Below are 8,388 nucleotides of genomic sequence, written 5' to 3'. Positions count from 1 at the left end.
TTTTTTTTTTTTTTTTTACTGTCACATCACAGACATTCACTGCTGTCCTCTCTCTCTCTCTCTCTCTCTCTGTCTCTCTCTTTTTTTTTTTCATTTTTGCCAACTTTGTAGTCATGAAATGATTTGCATTTCTCCAGTCACTAGCAGACGTTTCCCCCTTGTGTTTATTTCACCTTTGCCTCCTCTTATGTAAGTTGCTGCACCTATCAAGCCCTTGATTTCAGTGCTGGTTTATGGAGGCTGGAGGCTGGAAGGATGAACTCTCTTAGGGAGCCTGGGTAGCACACAAGGGCTATGCAGTAGACATGCATTTCTTCCAAGATGAAGATTAAATACTAAAGTTTTAAAATGTGTGCCTGTTTTAGGGCATCCTAAGGAATATGTATTTTTAATGTCACAAACTGGTATTTTAGGTATGTAATCTTTACTTCTATCCCTTACTAATATCATGTGACCGTGATTCACCCACATTATTGCTTGTTGGTAGAGTTCATTTGTTTTGAGTCTTACTCAGTATTCTGCTCTGTAACTGCCAAAGTTTATAGATTTCACAAAACTACAAACAGACAAGAAATGACGGCTAACTGGTTACTTATATGTTGGGAGGTAGGATACATGGGCTAAGTCACATGGAGCTAAATGCAGGTTATCTTTAAGGTCCTAACTTCTGTTTTGTTTAGTGTTTTAGTACGTTATTAAAAGTGAATGAATGCTCTGGGCATGGTGGTGCACACCTGTAATCCCAGCATCCCGCAAGGCTGAGGCAGGAGTATTAGCAGTTCAAGCCCAGAGTGACTTAGCAAGACCCTGTCTCAAAGGGGATGGGATCGAGCTCAATGTGAAGAAGCTGGGTTTCATTACCAGTACAAAAAGTGAACGAATGAGTCAACACATAGTGAGAGTGAGCCACAAAATAAGTATTATGCTCAATCCAAATCTGTATGCTGGAGGACTGTAGAAAAGACCATGTATATCGGCATAGACACAGAATTCACGCAGCGAACAGCTAATGGTGGTGAGTCTTGCTTGGTAGAATCGAAGTTTGTGGTTGTCCCTGTTGGAAATTTTTCTTCTTGGGTCTTCTCTTCCTTCACGGGTCTTCTCAAAGCATGATCTTCGGCCAGCAAGAGCAGCCACACTTGGGAACTCTCTGGAAATGCAAGTGCTGGGGTCCCGTGCCAGACCCTCGGAGTCAGCCACGAGGCTGGGCCCAGCCATCTCTGTTTTATTTAGCAAACATCAGAGGGTTCTGCTGCACCCTAAAGTCTGAGAGCCACTGTTCTACACGAACAGAGAGCTTTTGCCTCTTGCCATTTGCCTTGGAATTTCTGAACTTCTGGATATTGCTAACCTTACATAGAGTCAGATTATTATAAACCAGAATATAAGCCAAACTGCAGCCAGAGATAGATACCAAGTGGGGGCCAATAATCACAAAGCCGGGTAAATATTAGCATTGGCAGGAGGGATTGAGGACATTGTTATATAAATATTGTTTCTTACGTAGTTTCTGATGTGTTGATGTGTCTTAGGTTCACTTACAGTATCCTGAAATGTTTGGTGAAAGGGCTGCCAAGTCTAAGACGTGAAGGTGAGGGGTGCTGGAGGCTTGTGAGGCACCCTCTCCCCAAGAGTATTTGAGTGTTTTGTTGAGTCAGATCTTTGCTTATCCATCAGAGCTAGCTGCTTTATAGGCTGGTTGGAGTTAGAGTTCTGAAATTCTGCCTTTCTCCTTATTCCACTATCAAATACGAAATTTGTAGAAAAAGTTGGATGCATACCTAGTGGATCCCAGCTCTTCACAGACACTTAACTCGGAGCACACTTCCTTAGAATCTCAGCTTTGTGCCTTCCCTGCCCAGCTGTTGTCCCTTCAGACCATAAGCTATAAGCTTAGATGCTCCCTTACTCTCTTGCTGGCCCCCAGCTGTCTCTAATGGATGCCAGCTGTGAGGTCATCTGCTGCCTTCTGCAGAGGACCATGGGGCCAGGAGCTGGGACAGCCCTGACCAGCAGCCTAAGCAGCAGTTGCAAGATGAGGTTCAAAGAGATGCCGAGCGAGGGCCAGGCCACGCCTGGATTTCTGACCCTCAGAAACTGAGAGAACAAATGTTTGCTTTTATAAGCCTCCGAGTTTCAGGGTACTTTGCTACACAGCATTAGATAATGAGCACCTTAGTCACTAGTCACCAGGAGCTGCTGATGACTTAAGCCGTGGTGATTGGTGAGATTGACAGTGGGAGCTCACATGGGGATTAATAAGAAGTAGAAACTGGGAGCACAAACTAGACATCAGACACCATTCTCGGACTTCTATTTGTATTTTCCCTTCTGTTCTCATGAAGTTCTCCCAAGATAGGTGCTTTTAGCACCCTCATATTCTGGATGAAGAAACTGAGGAATATGGAGGTCATTCCTTGGCAGAGTCCACACAGTGAGGAGGTGGTGAGTGGTGGAGTCAGGATGGGAACTTGAGTTGTCTGATGTATGGGTGGATGCTTTATTAGTCACTTGGTTGTCTCTGGGACAAACTACTTGACACCTGCAATTTGAAGGAGAAGAGATTCATTTTGGCTCTTGATTTCAGAGGGTTCAGTTCCTGCTCAGCTGACTCCAAAGCATAAACAGTATGGTGGAGGAATGGCGCTCAGCCTAACAGCACCTTCACTGTGCCTAATTCACTGATTAATATACTGCCCCCACAGCCCAGTCACCTTCCAGAGCCCCACCTCTGGACACATGAGACTTTGGAGGAACATTCTAGATCTAAACTGTAACAGGTACTCTCTGTCACCCTGGATGCCAGCATCTGCTGTTACTAATCTGGCTGGAACTCCGGGAAGTTGGCCCAACCCGTGGTGCTGGAGCACAAAGATGGGGTGTGAAAACTTGTACTCCTCCCACTTTGTGCTCAGGGTTCCCTTGAGTTCAGAAGAGTGCCAGGCTGTGAGTGAGCTTTTCTCAAGAAGGGTTTTGTCAATTGGCTATAGTGTCTTTATCTTGCTCGCTGTGTCCTGGTGATAAGGAGGATTTGGAAGTCTGGCTGTGAGGGTTGGCACCTCCCCAGAAGCTATAGTGACAGCTCTGTTTTGTCAGGCGTGCCTGCGCACGCACACACACACGCGTGCATGTGTGTGTGTATGTGTGTGTGTGTGTGTGTACAGTCCTTAAGTTGGGCACTTTCGTCAGTGGGTAGGTAACAGAAGGGTAATGGGATACCTTCCATATGCTAGGTCCTGTGGTAAGTGCTGGAATCTTGGCCCCTCCTTGAATTGCATTTTTCCCCACCTCATAATCCATGTATTGAGGTGCTATGCCATCCCAGAACCTGAGGATGTGGCCTTACTTAGAAATAGCATCATTGCAGATGTAACTAGTTAAGATTAGATGCTACTGGAGCAGGTGGAATAGGGCAGCCTCTAATCTAGTGTGACTGGTGTCCTTATATAAAGAGAAATTTGGACACAGAGGGACTATCAAATTAACATGAAGGTAAAAATCCGGATGTCCTTTACACCAGAGATGATCACAAGGACCCAGGAGAGAGACATAGGACAAACTGTCCTTCAGGGTCTGCTGCTGACACTGTGATCTTGGACTTCCAGCCTCCACAACTGTGACACAATACATTTCTGTTGTTTAAGCCCCCAGTCACCAGGCCTGGTGGTGCATGCCTTGTAATCCCAGCATTCTGGGGGGCTAAGGCAGGAAGATCGGAGCCAGCCCGCATAGCTTAGCAAGATTCTGTCTTAAAATAAAAAACAAAAGCAAAAGGAGTGGGAAGATAGCTCAGTGTGATGGCTCTGGATTCATCCCCCAGTGCTGCAAAATAAAAATAAAAGCCCTGTGTTACAGCATCCCTGGTAACGTAATACAACTCCCACACAGTGACACTCATACAGGGCACAGCCACACCCTCAGTCAACAGCAGAAGTAGGGGCAGAGATGGGGAAGTGTGGAGCACTCAGAATGCAAGAACAAAGTGAGATGAAAACCCAAGGGAGATGTGGAGGACTCAGTGCACTTTGAGAAGTGTTGAGAAAACTCCTGTTGGGAAAGAGTGTCGGCCTGCCTGCTGGGTGAGTGGACCCCACCCAGCTTGTATTTTAAGCTGCTCATCTCTGTCCTTGGTGTCTGGGCTTGCTTGATTCTGTCTACACCCCAGTCCTGGAACTGTCTACACTGTCTACACTGCAGCCCTGCAACCTCTCTATATCAGTAGCATCTCTGCCTTCCAGTTACCTTTAAGCCTGGACTCTGGTCTATCATGCTCCAATTCTAATGTCCCAGCCAGCTTAAATGACCACTGTGACCACCAGGATGTACTGCTGCACCCTGGGTTTAAGTGGATAGTGTAGGACTGGCTGGTGGAAGCAAGGAGGAGGATTTCTGTGGCTGCTGGAAGAGGGCTCACCAATCCAGGCCTCCAGTGCTCACCCCGTGCGTTCTGTGCTTCACCCATTGCCACCGGGGGCATGATGTGTTCTTGGAGAGCACTGTCCCGCAGCTTTGGCTGAAACCTGCTGAAATGTGGAATTGTGTGTCTCTTACCTTGTCCTACCCTTTACTTCCTCCACTGGATTCTGACTCTCGGTTCTTGTCTCTCCTTATTCCTGTGGCCTGACAGAGTGGCCAAAGGAAATGCCCCTGCTTTTGAATCCTAGGCTTGGTTTAACCATGGAATATGGGCAGGTATAATGAGATCGGGGGGTGAAATGTGTTTGCACCCATGGGCCTGCTCTCTTGCCTGTCAGTGATCTGCCATGAAAAGAACTCACCTTGAGGAACCATTGATCCCTGGAGAATGTAGTGGCATGTAAGCAGACCTGAACCCATCTCATGGCCTGGGATCTGTCCACACCAAGGCCATCAGATATAGCCAATCTGCAAACCCAGGAGAAAGCAATACGGCTTGGCTGAGATCATAGGGTGTGTTTGTTATGAAGCAAAACTGACTGATGTTTTATCCTCAAGATACATCTGTGTGACTGCATGTATTCATTTAATAGATACTTACTGATTGCTGCTGTGTGCAGGTACTATTCTGAAGGGATACAGGGACATAACACATTTTCCAAATTTTGTTAAATCTTAAAATGCTATCAAGGATTTTGTAAATAGATTTGTTCCAGGGTGACCTGTTCTCTAGCTGTGAACTTAACAGTTCAAATGGATGTCATTTGAATAAATTGTGTATGGCAAAAGATCAGTAAAAATTTTTTAAGAGTTAAAAGTTGCTGAGTTTAAGATCCACTATTATTTTATGTTTCATTGATAGAGAAAAAACCCTGACCATTAAATTACAATGCACTATTGAGTCTAAGATTCATCTCAATTTCACATGTTAAAATGTGTCGGAATGTGCATCTTAGAATTAAAGAGTGATAATAGGGAACCAGACTAGGGCAGTCTCTGCACTTGTGGAACTTGTGCTCCACAGGAAGAGAGAAAGGCATTACATGGGTCGCTGGGTGGAGAATGTGTCACAAAGCAAAGGCAGGGCACTCTGGACGGGAGTCTCAGGGCCATCTACAGGGTGTCAAGGTCTTCTTGACAAAGTGATGCTGCATTTGGTTCTGGAAGGACAAGGAGGAGTTAGCAGGACAAGAGAGGGGACCCTGGGTGGGGGGGTGGGGTCCTTCTGGGCAGAGGGGATGGCAAGCCAGCAGCTCCAGAGGTGAGAAACAGCAGGCGCATGTGAAGAGCAGATATCCACATGGCTGCTCTGTGGTGGATGTGGAAAAACCAGAGCTACAGGGTACTGAAAGCAGTAAAAACAGGTTTTACTTAGAAAAGCTGTTGCAGAGGAGAAAAGAGACCTTGGTATAGTCACCTCTCAGATTCCATAGGAAATTGGTTCCAGAACCCTCCAAGAACACAGAAATTCCCAGATGCTCAAGTCTGTTATATAAGGTGATACAATGCTTGCATATAAGTTACGCACCTCCTTCCCATGCTTTAAACCATCCTTAGACTCCTTATCATGCCTGTCAGAACAATTGCAGTGTAAATGGTTCTTATACGTTGTATTGTATTGATGTCTGTGTATGTTCAGTACAGATGTCATTGTTTTGGAATACTTTACATCTGCACTTTATGGAATTCATGGATACAGGACCTGAAGATCCAGAGAAGCAACCATATAGAACTGGGCCCAATTAAAATACAACAAGAAAAAGGGGGGTTTATAGCCAAGGAGCAGGCTTGGGGTCAGTGGATGCAAATAAGTGGAGAAACATCTGGGCTGAGGCAGAGTCCAGCTAAACCTGCTTACCAGGGGGCTTCTTGCTGAAGGAGGCCAAAGCGGTCAGACATCACTTGTGAGATGGTGAGCAGGAGCCCAGTGAGGTGCCCAGGATGATGGGAGTTCCTGCTAAGCTGACTTAAGCAGGGTTCTTGCTAGAACTGGACATTGCAGAGAGGAATGCAGAAGCCCAATGGAGAAGAGATTTCAGAAGAGCCTGAGTACAGTTTGGCCAAAGAGAGAAGCTTCATTGTGGATGGGAAAAGGGTAGCCTGCAAGGATGCTGGAGTCGTCCACATTGGCCCATCTGTGAGTTGGTGGCCTTGGAAACCAGTGAAGGATTTGGAACTTTCTCCTGAGGACAGTGGGAGTTCACATGCATCAGAAGACAGTGACAGGGCAATAACTTGGGGCAAAGCTTCCGGAGCTATCAGAGGCTGGAGTTGCCAAGGCTTGATGACAAACTGGAAGAGGGCGGCAAGGGATGAAAATAGCCCATGCACATCACCATGGGAGCACTGATTTTGTAGAGCTGGAGGATCTGCTGAATTATTTTCCAGTTGTGCTTGCTTTTTGCTTTGCTGCTCTGAGCCCCCCACTAGGCTGCATAATTGAGAATAAAAAGAGCTTATGCTTTTGGAAGAGACCTTTGCTTTCTGTTGCCAAACTTATCCAAGTGACTGAGCAGCTAAAGATAATTTCTGGAAAAATCATGGAAGATATGGAATGAGAGAAATGCTGGTTTGTAGTTTGGTTTTTCAAATACAGATTGAAAAGAGCCTTAGGGGAGAAAATGGTTGGGTTGGGGGAATCATAAAAAGTCACAACCTGGAGTTTGATGGGTGGTTAATACCACAAGCCTTGTAGATATCCAGGGATGTTGTGGGACCACAGGAGGAAGCATCACCCGAAAGAATTCGTTTAGCTGTACTTAGACTAAAACTGCTGGAGGTCCATTTAACAGGAGAGATGGGGAAGCCTTTTTTCTGCTTTTAATTTAAGAATTTGAAAGCCCCGCTGGGTTGGGGAAGACAGAACTGCTGACTCCATTGGAAGGAACAGAAGGAGGTTGGGAGAGGTTGATTGCTGCCTTTCTGTACCCGTGGGGTTTTCTTCTTAGTAATTGAGTGTTTGCATCCTGAAGCTTCCTTTTCTTTAACCACTGCAGCAGGAGTGTGAAGATTTCTGAAATACCCCTCATTTAGAAGGAAGTCAAAATGATTCTACAGTCATGGCAATAATTGCTTGCCCGTCTCCTAACCACCTTCCTAGTCTGCAAAGCTGGTTTTTTGTTGTCTTTTTTTTTTTAAGCTTTACCTGTTCCTGCCTATGTAGATCACCTTTCTCTTTTATCTCCTGGTTCCTGCCTCCCCTGAAGAATGGCAGAGTCTAACCTAGACACTTAGCTGAGCTTCCTACTCCTGAGGCAGAAGGACCATGTTTCAGGAGAGTGGGATCAGATGTGGAGTTTGCTGTCTCCAAGTATGCTGCATGAATTTTTACAGCCTGAAGCTGCTGTTTTATGTTGCTTGATTATGCAGGAACATTTATCCATTCAGCCATTCAGCGACTAACTGCTTTTACTCTTGGCTCTACTAATAGTCATTCCCATCCACACTATTTTTTTTCTTTTTTTATTGAGTTTATTGGTACTTTTAAAGTATGCAGTACAATAACATTCATCATTGGGATCTTGTACCTTTCCATGACAGATCTTGGTTCTCATTTTTCCCCATATCCCTGCCCTCCATTCATCTCCTGCACCCTTCCCTATTTACAAAGACTTTGTTTCCATTTTTTTCCTTATCTCACATTTTTTCTTGCTCCTTATTTCCTTTCCCCTACCCTACCCACTTCCCCTACACCTTTAGCCCTTTTCTTTCTTTTTGGCATTATCATTTGCACAATTTGGATCTTATTTATACTTTTAGTTTTTCACACCAGAAAAAATATTCGGTAAGTACACATATATGTCTTATTTATTTCACTTAAGAGTATGGCCTCAGTATGCATCCATTTTCCTATGAATGACTTTGGTTTCTCATTCTTTATGGATGAGTATTATTCCATTTTATAGAAAAACCACATCTTCTTGATCATTGGGCTGTTTCCAAGTTTTAGCTGTTGCAAACTATGCTGCTATA

The 8,388-nt window shown here is 45.0% G+C and overlaps 1 protein-coding gene across 2 annotated transcripts in view; it reads left to right on the top strand.

The window, feature by feature from the left end:
- Ldlrad3 (low density lipoprotein receptor class A domain containing 3) overlaps positions 1-8,388 on the top strand; it is a 232,480-nt gene that overhangs the window by 108,821 nt on the left and 115,271 nt on the right. The window lies entirely within an intron of this gene.

This window comes from Fukomys damarensis, unplaced genomic scaffold, assembly GCF_012274545.1.
Source record: "Fukomys damarensis isolate Sample0158 unplaced genomic scaffold, DMR_v1.0_HiC HiC_scaffold_27, whole genome shotgun sequence".
NCBI classification, from domain to species: Eukaryota; Metazoa; Chordata; class Mammalia; order Rodentia; family Bathyergidae; genus Fukomys; species Fukomys damarensis.
The sequence above is the reverse complement of the archived record's forward strand: the minus strand, read 5'-3'. Positions and strand labels throughout refer to the sequence as shown.